This window comes from Rousettus aegyptiacus, unplaced genomic scaffold (assembly GCF_014176215.1).
Source record: "Rousettus aegyptiacus isolate mRouAeg1 unplaced genomic scaffold, mRouAeg1.p scaffold_m13_p_3, whole genome shotgun sequence".
Classification (NCBI taxonomy): domain Eukaryota; kingdom Metazoa; phylum Chordata; class Mammalia; order Chiroptera; family Pteropodidae; genus Rousettus; species Rousettus aegyptiacus.
The window spans coordinates 119,093,376-119,107,905 of NW_023416306.1; positions in this window are offsets into that span (position 1 = coordinate 119,093,376).

Genomic DNA, 14,530 nt, shown 5'->3' on the forward strand with positions numbered 1-14,530 from the left:
TGTACAACTATTTTTGTAGATACATGGTTTCATTTCTTTGTTATATATAACTGGGAGTGGATTTCCTATATCTTAGGGAATTTTCTAGCATATGGAAATGCTCTATGTCTTGATTGGGGTGGTAGTTAAGGAGTGTCTCCATTTATCAACATTCGTTCAATTGTACAATTAAGATCTACACATTTTTAATAAATTTATTGGAGTAACACTGGTTAATAAAATTACATGTTTCAATAATATGTCATATGTATACTGCATTGTGAGCTCACCACCAAAAGTTAAATTTCCTTCTGTCACCATATATTTGACCCCCTTTACCCTTATCTTCATCTTTTTCTCTGGTAACCACTAAACTGTTGTCCATGTCCATAAGTCTCTGTTGGTTTGTCTTGTTTGTTTGTTGCTTTTAGTTTTATATACAACATATGAGTGAAATCATACGGTTCTCAACTTTTACTTTCTGACTTATTTTGCTTACTTAGCATGATAAACTCAATGGTGTTTTCTGTTGTACTATAGCCATTAAATTTGTTGTGATTTCAAGAGGAAATATAAAGAGGACCCCTCACACCGCCATATTTCTGAGGTCTCTCCTACATATTTTAATGTATATAATTTATTTTAAAAATATTTGGAATGTATTTGCCATTAGTTTACTCACCCACTAATAGCCTATTTATAATGGCAAAATTCAAGTACAACAAATTATCATCATTTATACAGTAATTTATGTTATTTGTAGAGTTCTTATGTACATTATTATAATTTTGAATTTTAGTAGTAACTCTATTAGCTAGCTATAGAAAATATTATCGCTCATTTGTAGACAAGGAAAGTGAAGCACCCAGACAAACAATAGCTTGACCAAGTCATATAACAATACGTATTAGGAGAGCTCAGTGTCCTTGGTCTAGTGGAGCCAAAACGATCGATACTTCATGGAGTTGTTTTTATGGAAATCTTTCTGCATGGTTAGAACATTTCTCAAGTGAAGAGGTTTCAAAAAAAAAAAGCTTCTAATTATAACCTAATGTACTGTTAACTTCGAACTAGATGCAATGGTGGGAGACATTGCCCTTTAATGATTATCTGCATGTATTTAAAGTTAACAAAAGCATTTACTTCTTCTTTATTCATTGGGGTTGTGCTGGAACAGAAGAGATTTTGCACTTGCACACTCACTGTTGGTTCCATCTCATGAAACTTTTAGAAGGCTGAGGTAGAACTGGTAGGAGCTATTGGATTTACCAGACCAAAGAGAATAATAATATCCTTCTAGTAATAAAGCTGTGCTCAGAGCAGATGCTCATCTTTAATACAAGCAACGCTTCTTGATATAATTCCTTTATAAATCAGTTATATTACTGTATGGCTACCACTTTTAAATTAAATTTACTGGGGTGACATTGGTTAGTAATATTACATAAGTTTCAAGTGTATAATTCTATAATACATCATCTGTTTATTGCACTGTGTGTTCACCACCCAAAGTATAGTCTCTCTCCAACATCCCCTCTACCCTCTTCATTCTGTCCCCATCTCCTACCTTCTCGTAACCTTCTAACTGTGGTCTGTGTGTATGAGTTCACTTGGTTTGTTTGTTTATTTGTTGCTTTGTTTTATATCCCACACATGAGTGAAAATATATGGTCCTTGTCTTTTTCCTTCTGACTTACTTCACTTACATGACATTCTCAAGATCCATCCATGTTGTCACAAATGGCAGTATTTCATCCTTTCTTATGGCTGAGTAGTATTCCATTATATAAATGTACTACACTTTCTTTACCCAATAATCTATGGGAGGATATTTAAGTTGTTTACATGGTTTGGCTACCATGAATAATGTTGCAGTGAACATAGGGAAGCACGTATCTTTAAATAAGTGTTTTCCAATTTTTCCAGTAGCTATCCGGAAGAGGGACTGCTGGGTCATATAGTAACTCTTTATTTATTTGTTTGTTTGCTTGTTTGTTTGTTTACTTGCATACTTACTTGTTTGATTATTTTGAGGAATGTTCATATTGTTTTCTATAGTGGCTATACCAATTTATATTCTTCCTAGCCACGTATGAGGGTTCCCCTTTCTCCACAGCCTCTCCAACACCTGTTATTTCTTGTCTTATTGAAAACAGCCATTCTAACAGGCATGAGGTGATATCTCATTGTGGTTTTGATTTACATTTTCCTTATAGCTAGTGAAGTGGAGCATCTTTTCATATATCTGTCGGGCATTTGGTCATTGAGTTGTATTTTTTATATTTTTAAAATATCAGCCCTTTATCAGAAACAGTGTTTGCAAATGTCTTCTCCCATTTGGTTGGTTGCCTTTTTTTTTCTGTAAATGGTTTCTTTTGCTGTGCAGAAGCTATTTACTTTGATGTAGTCCCATTAATTTATCTTTGCTTTTATTTCCCTTGCCTTTGGGGTAAAGTTCATAAAAGCATCTCTGAAATCAGGGTCCAAAAGTTTAGTACCTAGGTTTTCTACTATGTATTTTGTTGTGTCAGGCCTTATATTTAAGTGTTTAATCCATTTTGAATTAATATTTGCATATGGCGTTAAATAGCAGTGTAGATTCATTCTTTTCCATGTTGCTTTCCAATTTTCCCAACACCATTTATTGTTGAGGCCATCTTTTCTCCATTGTGCATTTATGCTACTTTGTCAAAAACTAGTTGCCATATATATGTGGGTTTATTTCTGAGCTCTTAATTCTGTTCCATTGGTCCATGTGTCTGTTTCTCTGCCAATACCATACTGCTTTATATTAGTTTTGTAGTATAATTTGAAGTCAGAGAGTGTGATGGCTCTGGCTTTGTTCATTTTTATCAGAATTTCTTTGGTTATTTGAGGTCTTTTGTGGCTCTACACAAATTCGATGATTTTTTTTGTTCTATTTTTTTGAAAAATCCCATTGGGGTGTTGATGAGGATTGCATGAAATCTGTTTATCGATTTAGGTAATACAGCCATTTTAACTATGTTAATTCTTCCAATCCATGAACAAGAAATATTTTTCCATTTCTTTTTGTCTTCTTCAATTTCTCTCAACATTGTCTTGTAGTTTTCAGTGTATATGTTCTTCACTTCCTCTGTTAAGTTTATACCTAGGTATTTTATTCTTTTCTTTTTTTTGCAACTGCATATTAAATTATTTTCTTCCTTTCTTTTTCTGATATTTCATTGTTAGTATATAGGAATGCAATGGATTTTTGTACACTGATTTTGTATCCTGCAATTTGCTGTATTTGTTTACTGTTTCTAATAGTTTTTTGGTGGCTTCTTTAGGGGTTTCTATATAGAGAATAACGTCATCTGCAAAAAGTGACAATTTTACTTCTTTATTCCAAATTTAGATGTCCTTTACTTTTTCTATTGCTTAGCTGTTCTGGCTAGGACTTTCAGTGCTATGTTGAATAACAGTAGTGAGAGTGGGCATCCTTGTCTTGTTTCTAATCTTAAAGTAAGTCTTTCAGTTTTTCATCATTGAACATGATATTAACTGAAGTTCTGTCATTTATGGCCTTTATTATGTTGAGTTTCTTTATATATGCATTTCCTTGAGTATTTTAATCATAAGTGGATTTTTCATCTTATAGAATGCTTTTCCTGAAGCTATTGATATGATCGTATGATTTTTAATTCTTTATTTTGTTAATGTGGTTTATCACATTAATTGTTTGCATGTTGAACTATTTTTACAGACCTGGAATGAATCCCATTCGATCATGATGTATTATCTTTTCAATGTATTATTGTATTTGATCTGCTACTGTTTTGGTTAGGATTTGTGCATCTATATTTGTACTAGTGTATGGCTACCGTTTTTATCTCATGTGAAGCTGAGCAAATGCATCATTCGTGCATCTTCCTCTCCTCTTTCTCTACCCTTCTCCCCTACACTCTGGATTGTTTTATGACTTACATGAAATAATAGGATGTAATGGGGCAGATTATTTTTACTTCCACATCATGACCCAAGGACATAATTATAGTTCCTTTCTTTTGTTTTTACATAGTGGGTCTCACAGGAAATATTTGAAACAGGACTCATGACTTCTTTTCATACCCTTATAAGTACTGAAATAATAATTTTGAGATAGGCTTGGAAGTGCCCTCTGATGTCCTGTAATTGAAGATAAATATGGTAAGAAATGGAGAATATGCAGAACATAGATCAGCAAATATATTAAAAAGAATTATAACATTTTTTAGAAAGCTATTAAAGGAGAGCTAAATAAATGGAGTTATATGCCATGTTTAGAGATCAAAACACTCATTATTTTAAGACTGGAAACTTTTCCTAACTTAATAAATAAAGTAGATGCAATCCCAATAGGATTTTCAAAAAAATTAAACTTAAAACATAGTTAAAAAATTTATATTGATAAGGTCAATTATGGGCAAGATATACCTAAAGAAAAAATGTGTGGGGCATGTTCAACAGCAGTTTTTAAGACAGTGTGATATTAATCAATGATAAACTGACCAACAAAGCAAATAGAGATCTCAGATACAGACTCACATATGTATGGATATTTTATATAAATTATCAATGTCATTTATTTTTGAAATGTGGGTTCTTTAATACTTGTTGCTAGGAAAATTGGTTATCCTTGCAGAAAAAAAAATAATCATTAAATCCCTAACTAAACTCAAACACATAAGATCAATTCCAGGTAGTTGAAATAATAACAGAAGGGGAAACTCTGAAGTTTTTGCAAATCTTTGTAAGATATCCTTAAGTTTTCAGGTTAGAAAGTTTTCTTTAGAAAGATTACAAAAAGAAAAATATTTCTAAATTTGACCATATTAAAGTTTAAAATGCTTTTCACCAGAATTAATCATAAAAGTCAGCCACAAACTGAAAGAACATTTTTAGAAAGCATATAATTTACAATGTATTAGTAAGCAAAATATATACAAGAATTTTACACAGAGTAAAAAGAGATCAAAAGAAAAAAATTTTTAAATGCACTTAAAGGAGAGCAAATGTTAACAGATACACACACTCACAAACATACACACACACACACACACACAATGCTCACCTTTTTTATATGTCAGGTAAATGTGAATTAAAAAGGCAATGATACCCAATATACTAGCTATAAATACAGGCTGGCCAAGTTGTAGGATAACAGAAACTCTCATATATTATGTATAGTAATACACATTGGTACAATCTTTAGAAAATTATTTGGAATTATCTTATAAATATGTAGCCTAACATTTATTTAAAATTTCATTTCTATGTACACATTCCTTGTAAAAAATTTGTTTATGTGCTACTGGAGACATGTTCATATCTGCACTATTCATAATAGCTAAAATTGGGAGCATTCCAATGCCATCAGGAGTAGACTAGGTACACTGTTGCACATACATACAAAGAAATACAATGTAGCAATAGACAGAATGACCTAAAAATGAACATGTTGTCATTATGGGTGATTCTCAAAGTTATGACAAGGCGTAAAAAGAAACAAGTCACAGAAGAACATATCCTATACATTGATTTATGCAAAGGGAAAAGAAAAACAGTCAAAATTTCAAAATGTCTTGGAATATGACATATACAGTGAACCTATGAAGAAAAGCAATGGAAGGATGGATAGAGATCCATTTGTGAAACAGGTAGATAGAACTTATGCACTAGTCACTTCCTTGTCTTTCTCATGCTAAAGTCGATAGTGTTAATTTGATTATGTTTTTAAATTATTCATCAATTTTACACTTTAGTCTACTTTTATATCTTTGATGTGTTATTAAATAAAAACAAATGTGAAACATGACAATGTTACAAGTTTGTATGGAGATTCCCATTTGAAGATAAAGATAATACAGTAGTCCCCTCCTTATCCACAGGGGATACATTTCAAGACCCCCCCAGTGGATCCCTGAAACCACAGATAGTACTGAACCCTATATTTTCCCATATACATATATACCTGTGATAAAGTTTAATTTATATATTAGGCGCAGTAAGAGATTACCAACAATACCTAATAATAAAATAGAACAATTATATAAAAGGATACTGCAATAAAAGTTATGTGAATCTCTCTCTCTCTCTCTCTCTCTCTCTCTCTCTCTAAAAGTATCTTATTGTGCTGTATGTACAAAATGGATAAGCTGGACAAAGTGATGATTCATGTTCCAGGCAGGACAGAGCAGAACGACAGGAAATTTTATTATGCTACTCAGAATGACACGCAATTTAAAACAGGAATTGTTTATTTCTGGAATTTTCAATTTAATATTTTTAGACTGCAGGTGACCAAATATAACTGAAATTGCAGAAAGTGAAACTAGTTAAAGAGAGAGTAGTTTAATTTGACAATCCCTACTTCTCTTTTTGGAATTGTCCAAAGGCAACAAGAAAAAATTTTTGAATTACACGCTATATAACAAGTACACAGATAAAACCTTAAAGCCTCATAGAGAAGAAAGTGATTCCATGTGTAGTGCAGAAAGGGCAGGGGTTTCTTGGAAGAATGAGGAGAGCAAACACTGAGGCTACTGATATCGGACAAACCAGCAACCCACACTTCTCACTAAGTGAAAGGCACATCCTATGCATAAATTCTGATTTTTTCCTTGTAAAGGCAGAAAAGGGGTACAACTTCTGGGATCTTAGTTTCCTGAATGAATTGTGATTCTGAGATGAACAGAAAATAGGACTAAATAAAAGTCAGACAGAATAGCCATGTTTTCATGCAGTAGTCTGCCTCAGTGGCCTCAGAGGAGAAAGAAGCCATTGCATTGAGAAACAACCCAGGACTACATATCAACATTCAGTGATGAGACATTGAGACCATATGAATTCATACACAAAACTTGGAAATGAAGGAAATTCCAGCAAATCGACTTTCTTTTGAACAAACATTTAAGAAACACCTGATTTAAGAAGGGGTGAGAGAGTACCTGAGACTTAAATGATTAATCAAAAAGGAAACAGCAGAAAATCTGCACAACTATACTACAAGAAAAGAAAGAAAAAAACTTAAAGAAGATGAAAATTATGGTTAAATTTCACCATGAATTTTTTAAAAATCAACCAAGCCATTACTTCTGTGAAACAAAAGTACAGAAATTCAGGAAAATGATTGCCAACTTCAAGAACAGCTTAACGTTAAATAGACAGCATTCAGAATAGAAGTATAAGATAAATATAAACCATTACAGAAATAAAGGTAAATAAGGATTACAAAAATAAGAATGTTAAAAACACAGAAATGATCATAAATTATAGAAATAAAAATGCAAAGTAAATAAAATAAAACAATAATATTGAATAAGAAGTGCTTTCAAGAATTAAATAGAAAATGCTGAATACAGCATAAAGAAAAAATATCATACATTTATAAAATTGCATACCCAATTTTTTAAAAATCTGATATAAAAATTTCATTGCTACATTACAAACTTCCCTAAAATGTATTGGTTTAAAATAAGAACCATTTCCCTTGCTTAGATTCTGTGGGTGAGGGAGGGCTATTCTAAACAGTTCTTTTGCTCTCCGTCTTCTCAAATGCAGTCAGCTAGTGTCTGAGCTGGATTAGAAATTCCAAATATATTTGGCTTTTACTCTTGGTCTATCTGTCTACATAGGTAATGTGGGCTAGGATAGTCTGACTTATTCATGGTGACTGGATTCCAAGGAACGGTGTTCCAAGAGGGGTGAAAGCAGAAGTTACAGGCCTCTTGGGACATGGCCTGCAGAAGCTGTACAACACTCCCATCACATTCTGTTGGTCAAAGCCAAGCCCAGATCTAAGCCCAGATTCAAGGAGAAGGATAATATGCCTACCACTCAATTTTGGTGGGGAGTGGCAAAACTTTATAGCCATGTTTAATCTACTACTCAACAAGTACATAATTCAAAAAAGTAATACAGGAAATAATAGGAAATTTAAATAATGTGTTGAAAGTATACCCTATGTTCCAAAAAAACTAAACTTAAATAATTGCCTTCAAAACATAGGCCTATAATTTTTAATGGACTCCAAATTATACAAATAGCTAACACTGAATGTTACACTGTAGCTATATGTCAAATGTAAGGTTGCCAGATTTAGCTATTAAAAATGTCTCATGCAATACTTGAGATATACTTATACTAAAAATATTTATTGTTTATCTGAAGTTCAAATTTGACTAGATGTCTTTTATTTTATCTGGAAGCCCTTCTAAACAGTAATTTAAGAAATGTACTAGAAGTGGAACTATGGCCAACCAAAAAATAATTATAAAACTAGAGTAAAACATCTGGCAGTAAACATTAATTTTATTTAATAGAACTGTGAGATAAAACACAGTGACCAATTTAATAAAATAGTATGTAAACATATGCCCTGTCTATAGCAAACATTTTGGGGGTGTAAAATATGAGTGGTAGCATAAATGTATACAGTTCTTCCTTTTTAATACCAGATAATCAGAGTTTATAAGTTAAGGAGACTACTCAAGTTATACAACTGTAAGCACACATAATTGCAAAATGATATGCATTGAGAAAAATCATAATTAGTTAAAATCTGGCATTGTGGGAAAGTTAGAGATGATAAAAGGAATTATGTTCATTTTTATCATAGCTAATAATAGGAATATCAATCAAAAGGCCAAGAGGAAAAAGATGTTATTCAAAAAATTAGGAAAATTTGAGGTAGATTTATTTTAGAAGGAATAATTTACTAATTTACTAATTTAGGAGATTTAGAGAAATAACAAGGAATAGAACATGAACCAGAGTTACTATCCCTAGACCACAAAGAATGAGGGAAGCAGCACAGAGAGTTATGTAGAATCGGTAACCGTAAGAGGGACAGTGATGGTAGGTCAAGAGACATAGCCTTTCCTTCCTCCATCCTATTTCTTGCCAAGATTCATCATTAGCTGAGCTCAACCAGAAGCCAGAGATCATGGGAGTTTAGTGATATGGTACACAAGGGTCAAACTTCTGGACCAGAGAGAAGGAGTAAAAATATGGAAAGTGGATATGTAGTGTGATATGATAGTGATATGTAGTGATAAAGAATTAATAAATATTGCCAAAGAAATAGACCATGTAGGTGATTATATGATTTTATAGTTATAAAAAATAACCACTATGGCAAAAATAAATGTATCAAGGGAAATATAAATTTTAAAAAAAAGCCAGATCAAAGCCATCGAAACAGAAAACAGATCATAACATAATTTGAGTTAGCGAAAATATATATGCCATATCAATAAATGCAAATGGCTTATATTCACTTAGTAAAGAAAACCCATTCATATTACCTTACAAATTTAGAAAACTGTTTACATTATTTATAAACACAATCTAAAGCAAAGTGAGTTGTAAAGTAAATAAAAAGATTTGCAAAGAAATGTTAGTAAAATGCAAACAAAAATGTTAGTAAAATGAGTATGACCTTTATAACAGACAGAAATAATTCCATTTTAAAAGTATTAGGTAAATCATAGAACACTTTAAAAATTTAAGGGTAAAATTTATGATGAAGTAACAGACACGGTTACCAAATAATATAACATCAACAATCATAAAGCAAAGATTATAGTAGTCAAAATAATATATCTAAAGAGAAATTACCAAAATATTTTAATTGATTAATCTCAATATATGATAAATCAAATGGATATTTTTGTTAAAAACCTAAGGATACAGATGACTTAAACGACATAATTAGAAAGTTATATCTCTATATAAAATGAATTTGGAAGTGTTGCTACCATCCCTATATTCTGAGTTGGTGTATTACTGATATTTTTCATCCTCGAATATGTGATAGAATTTAAAAGCAAAACCATCTGGCCTCATAAAATAAAAGTAATTTATATTTATCAAAACTACTCTAAAGGAATAAAAATAAGAAAAGACAAACATAAAAAAAAAAATAGGTTTCAAAGAGCTATTCCCCAAAAAGCACGAGGATAAGACAGTTTTAAGAAAAGACCTACAATATTTCTCAAGACTAAACAAGTTAATGCTATTTAAATTTTTCTAAAGCACAGAAAGAGAAAGCTTCTAAATTCTTTATGTGAAGTGAAGATAACAATTTAAAAACAATAGCAATAGTAATAAATACTGCAAGAAAAATAATGTAGACAAATCTCACCATGACAACTGATGATAAATTCTAAGTAAAATATTAACAAACAGAAACCAGCAGCACATTAAAAAGACATAGAACCAAGTGTGAGTTTTTCTAGAAATATAAAAATTGTTTTTAGGAAATCTACTTATATAAGTAAACATATTAATAGTCAAAAGAGGAAAAATAGGTAATTCCCACAGATCGTTAACAAAAATTGTAATATTAATCATCCATTCTTGATTTCAAAAATTGTAATAAAATAGAATTATATGACTAATATTATTATAAAATTAATTCCAAAGCCAGCATCACACACAATGGAGAAACACTGAAAACATTCCCAAATATTGTAAGCAAGGTAAGATGTCTACTGTCACTATCACTGTTTAGCAATGTTCTTAGGGTACTCTCATTGCAGCTATAAAGCAGTGAGAGGAGAACACTATAGAATTATTTGTACTTTCAGGCAAAAATTTTATATCAAAATGAGAACTATTATTAAAAATAAACAACAAAATTTCACAGGGTGATTAGACATTAACTCGATGCACAGAAATCTATAACAGCATGTATTAAAACAACAGTTTAAAAGATATAATAAATGTCCATTTTCAATAGAAAAATGTTAAAATATATTAGAAATAAATATTAAGAAATATATAAGACCTATATGAATAAAATTTGAAAATTTTCCTGAGAAACTAAAAGTAAAACTAATGGAAACTCACATCAGATAATTTTTTTAATGGGAAGGTTAGCTTTGTAAAAATAAAAGCTTTACATAAGATAACCTTTAAATTTAACATGATTGCAATGAAATACAATAGGCATATGCAAGGTGATGCCAAGGTCACAGGGAAACGAGCAAGAATATTCAGAAAACATAAGAAAAGGGAAGGATATTGAGAAATAATGAATTCGAGCAAATATTAAAACATTATAAACATTAAATGATTAAAATGTCAGTTCTGTTCATGTAAAATAGAGAACATCAAAGAGATGGAATAAAAAAATGTAGAAGCAGATCCAAATACAGACAAGAATTTAGTATAGGATTTAGTAGGAATCTAAATCAAAAGGGGAAAGTAGAATTATTTAATAAACTATGTTGAAAATCTACATGGAAATAATTTTATCCAGATTAAGTTCCAAATAAAGCAAGCATTTATATCAAATAGATAAATAAATAAATAAATAAAACCATATTTACCTTTGAAGAAACCATAATAGAATTCTACAACCATATATACATATATTTGATTATATATGCATAAAATATTTCAGGAAAAATATCTAAAAGACTGAAAATAGTGTTTGATTATAGTAGGAAGAACTACTTGGTTGGGATCAGAGATGTTTAGATTGTTTGCTAAATCCTTTTATATAATGTTTGGATGTTCCATCATGTGTTTGCATTACCTATTCAAAAATCAAATATACACAATTTAGAAAAAAATATAAAAACTCGCTAAGTGAGCAAAAGTCATTCTTAATCAAAAAACAAAGCCAAAGCATTAATACTGATATTTAATGCACATTTTGAGAGGATTTCCAACCCCTAAAATTATTTTCTTGTCCCTACCTGCTTTCTCTGACTGCAGATGTTGTCCAAGTAAATTCCTGGCTTACAATGTCTTATTCAGACCCTTCATCTTAAGGACACCTGGAAATTCATCTTTTGATTTATTAAACTATCTTTTTAAGTTTAAAAGTGATTTTTTAATCTTCTCTGAATTACTGCAATTAAAAATGAAAAGATACAAAGCAAAAAAATATATATAGCATGAGTTATATGAAACTTTCCATGAGCCTAGAGATTTTGGTATTGAGAATTTTATTTCAGGAACCTGGGTCTGGATGGCAACCAAGGACTCACAGGCAGATGGATCTGATGATCTCAGCCGAGGCCCCATTATAATGATCTGAGACTCCTTTGTGGATGCTCGCCTCAGATAAAAAGCAGTGTTAAGTCAGGATAGATTTATATGCATTGACAGAGCCAAATAACAAATGGAACGTGTTCTCACAGTATGTCTGGCCTGAGCCTGTGTGATTAAATCCTGACTTTGATGAATACCAGACCTTCAGGGAAGAGAAAATAAAGTCCAAAGACAGTTGGTTAATAAGATATTACTGAATCAGCCTGGGTCTAAGATGTTGTTGCAAAGGGGGCAACATTTAGTAAGCACAAAGAGAAATGGAGGGAAAAAATTAGAAAATAATATCTTTCCCTCAATTTTGCTTTTATAACATTTTGGATATTATAGATAGAAAAGATATTTTATCGTCCAAGTTGTATCTTCTTATTAAATTCAGAGAAGGTACTATTAATAATTATATTAGTACAACAGGTATATTATAAGACTGCTCTGGGCAAAACAACTTCCACAGTCACCCAAAGTGTCACTTTTTCCACAGCATTACAAGGTTTTATGTGATTTTTCCCTCACTAATCTGTGGACTCCTTTAAGAGAAAGACAATGTGTATTATTCATCTTTATATCACCACTGGCCCATAAAATGTGTGGTACATGGCTAACATTGAATATTTTGTTGGAAGATGGGGACAATGAATGAATGGATTTGTAGATGGATGGATAAATACCAGGGACACTCAGTCTTACTGATATGCTTCTCTAGTATATTTGCCAATGATGTATTATAAAATTGTTAGTCAAAGTAATTTTATTTTATATATATTATAAAGTTTTACATGTGTCAAAAAATGTTGTAGTAATTCTAAAGGTTGGATTTTGGAATGTTTAGATCTAGAAAACACACTCAACACGAAGAACTGTTTGATACATTTAAGTATTCTTCATGCCTTGGTCATAAGCGCTGGTGAGCTTTATGTAGACTGGTTACGTAATCTTCATACAACCTAGTAAAATGTTGATTAAGTGAAATGCTTAAGAGTATTGTGATAAAATCAGTTGAAAAATATTTGTCAACATTTAATAAAAATAATTCTAAAATCTAGCAGCCCATTCTTCATAGTACCCTTAATAAAGGTACTTATAAGGATTTCATTGCTTAGAACATCCATATCAATTGTACAGAATTATAGACAGACAATTAGGCTGAATATATATAAATACCAGGACAATGCCTAGATTTAAAATACTATTTGGTTACTATATCCAATTAAAATTAGATAACCATAATATCAATATTAAATAAGGACAGCAAAATAACAGGATCCAAATATTCTAAATGAAATATTTCAAAATTTAATTGCAGCAATATATGTAGACTAGACATTGAACTCAGTCCAGTCATTCAGTGATGGCATAATATTAAGAATTTGCTAGGAGTGACATCAGAAAATATTGAAGTAAGGAGCTCAAAAAATTATCTTCTTCATAAAAGTAATAAGAACACTGGGGGAAATTATCAAGAAAAAGAACACTCAACATTTTCAGAACCCCGGGAATTAACCAAAGGCTTACAGAAAATCAGAGTATTTATTCAGGAAAAACAGCTAACTTTCTATAAGCAAGTTGTGGTATTTTTTTTGTGCCTTATTCCCATTTTCTGTAACTTCCTGAGCTTTGAAATATCCTTGAAAACCAACAACTTGGAATCGCAATGAAAATAGATAGTTTAAGTAGTCACTAGAGAAGGCCAGAAAATGGTTGAAGCTCTTTCAAATCTCTATTCACAGATAATTTTTATTATTTGACCTATCTGGGGTTCCCCTGGAAGATCTTTCCTGAAATGCTGTCTTTATTTAAAGTGACTTAGAGATTGCCTAGTGTACACAATCTTCTCCTACTGGTAAAAGGTAGGGGGAGCATTTGTTAAAAACAATTAGAGACAATTGTTTGAACATCATGGCTGCCTGAGGTCATGGATAATAATTGGAGCACACAATAGGCTTACCAAAATGCTTTAAAAAAAAAAAAAAAAAAAGAAGAAGAAGAATATGTCAAAAAGCGATTTGGAAAAGCTCTGATACATTTCTGTGAATCTAGAATGCCATGAATTTAGGGCTTTAGGGCTTTGTGCATTCCCAGGGCTGTGTATAAGCTCAGGAAAGATGTAAAAAAGGTTCTATACTCTCATGTCTAGTTAAACTCGATGCTCTGCACAAGAAGGAAATGAAGGCTAAGGCATGTAAATCACCTGGCTAAGTATTAAAGGCATTCACTAAGATGCACACAGAGCCTCTTGGCAAACAATGGGAGAATCATAGGTTCCAGGCATCTAAGACATCTCTGTGTATTCCTCATCTGATCACTAAACTAACAGAGCAGAAGCCTTAGTAGCCACACATGACAACACTAACTTTACAGGAATAGTTCAGAAGTCACCAAACATACAAACTACAACAAACAGCAAAAACAAAAATCCTGGTAAAGGGAAGAATATGATTTTTAGTTTCCTGTTCTCAATAATAATAGTAATAGTAATAGTAATAGTAAT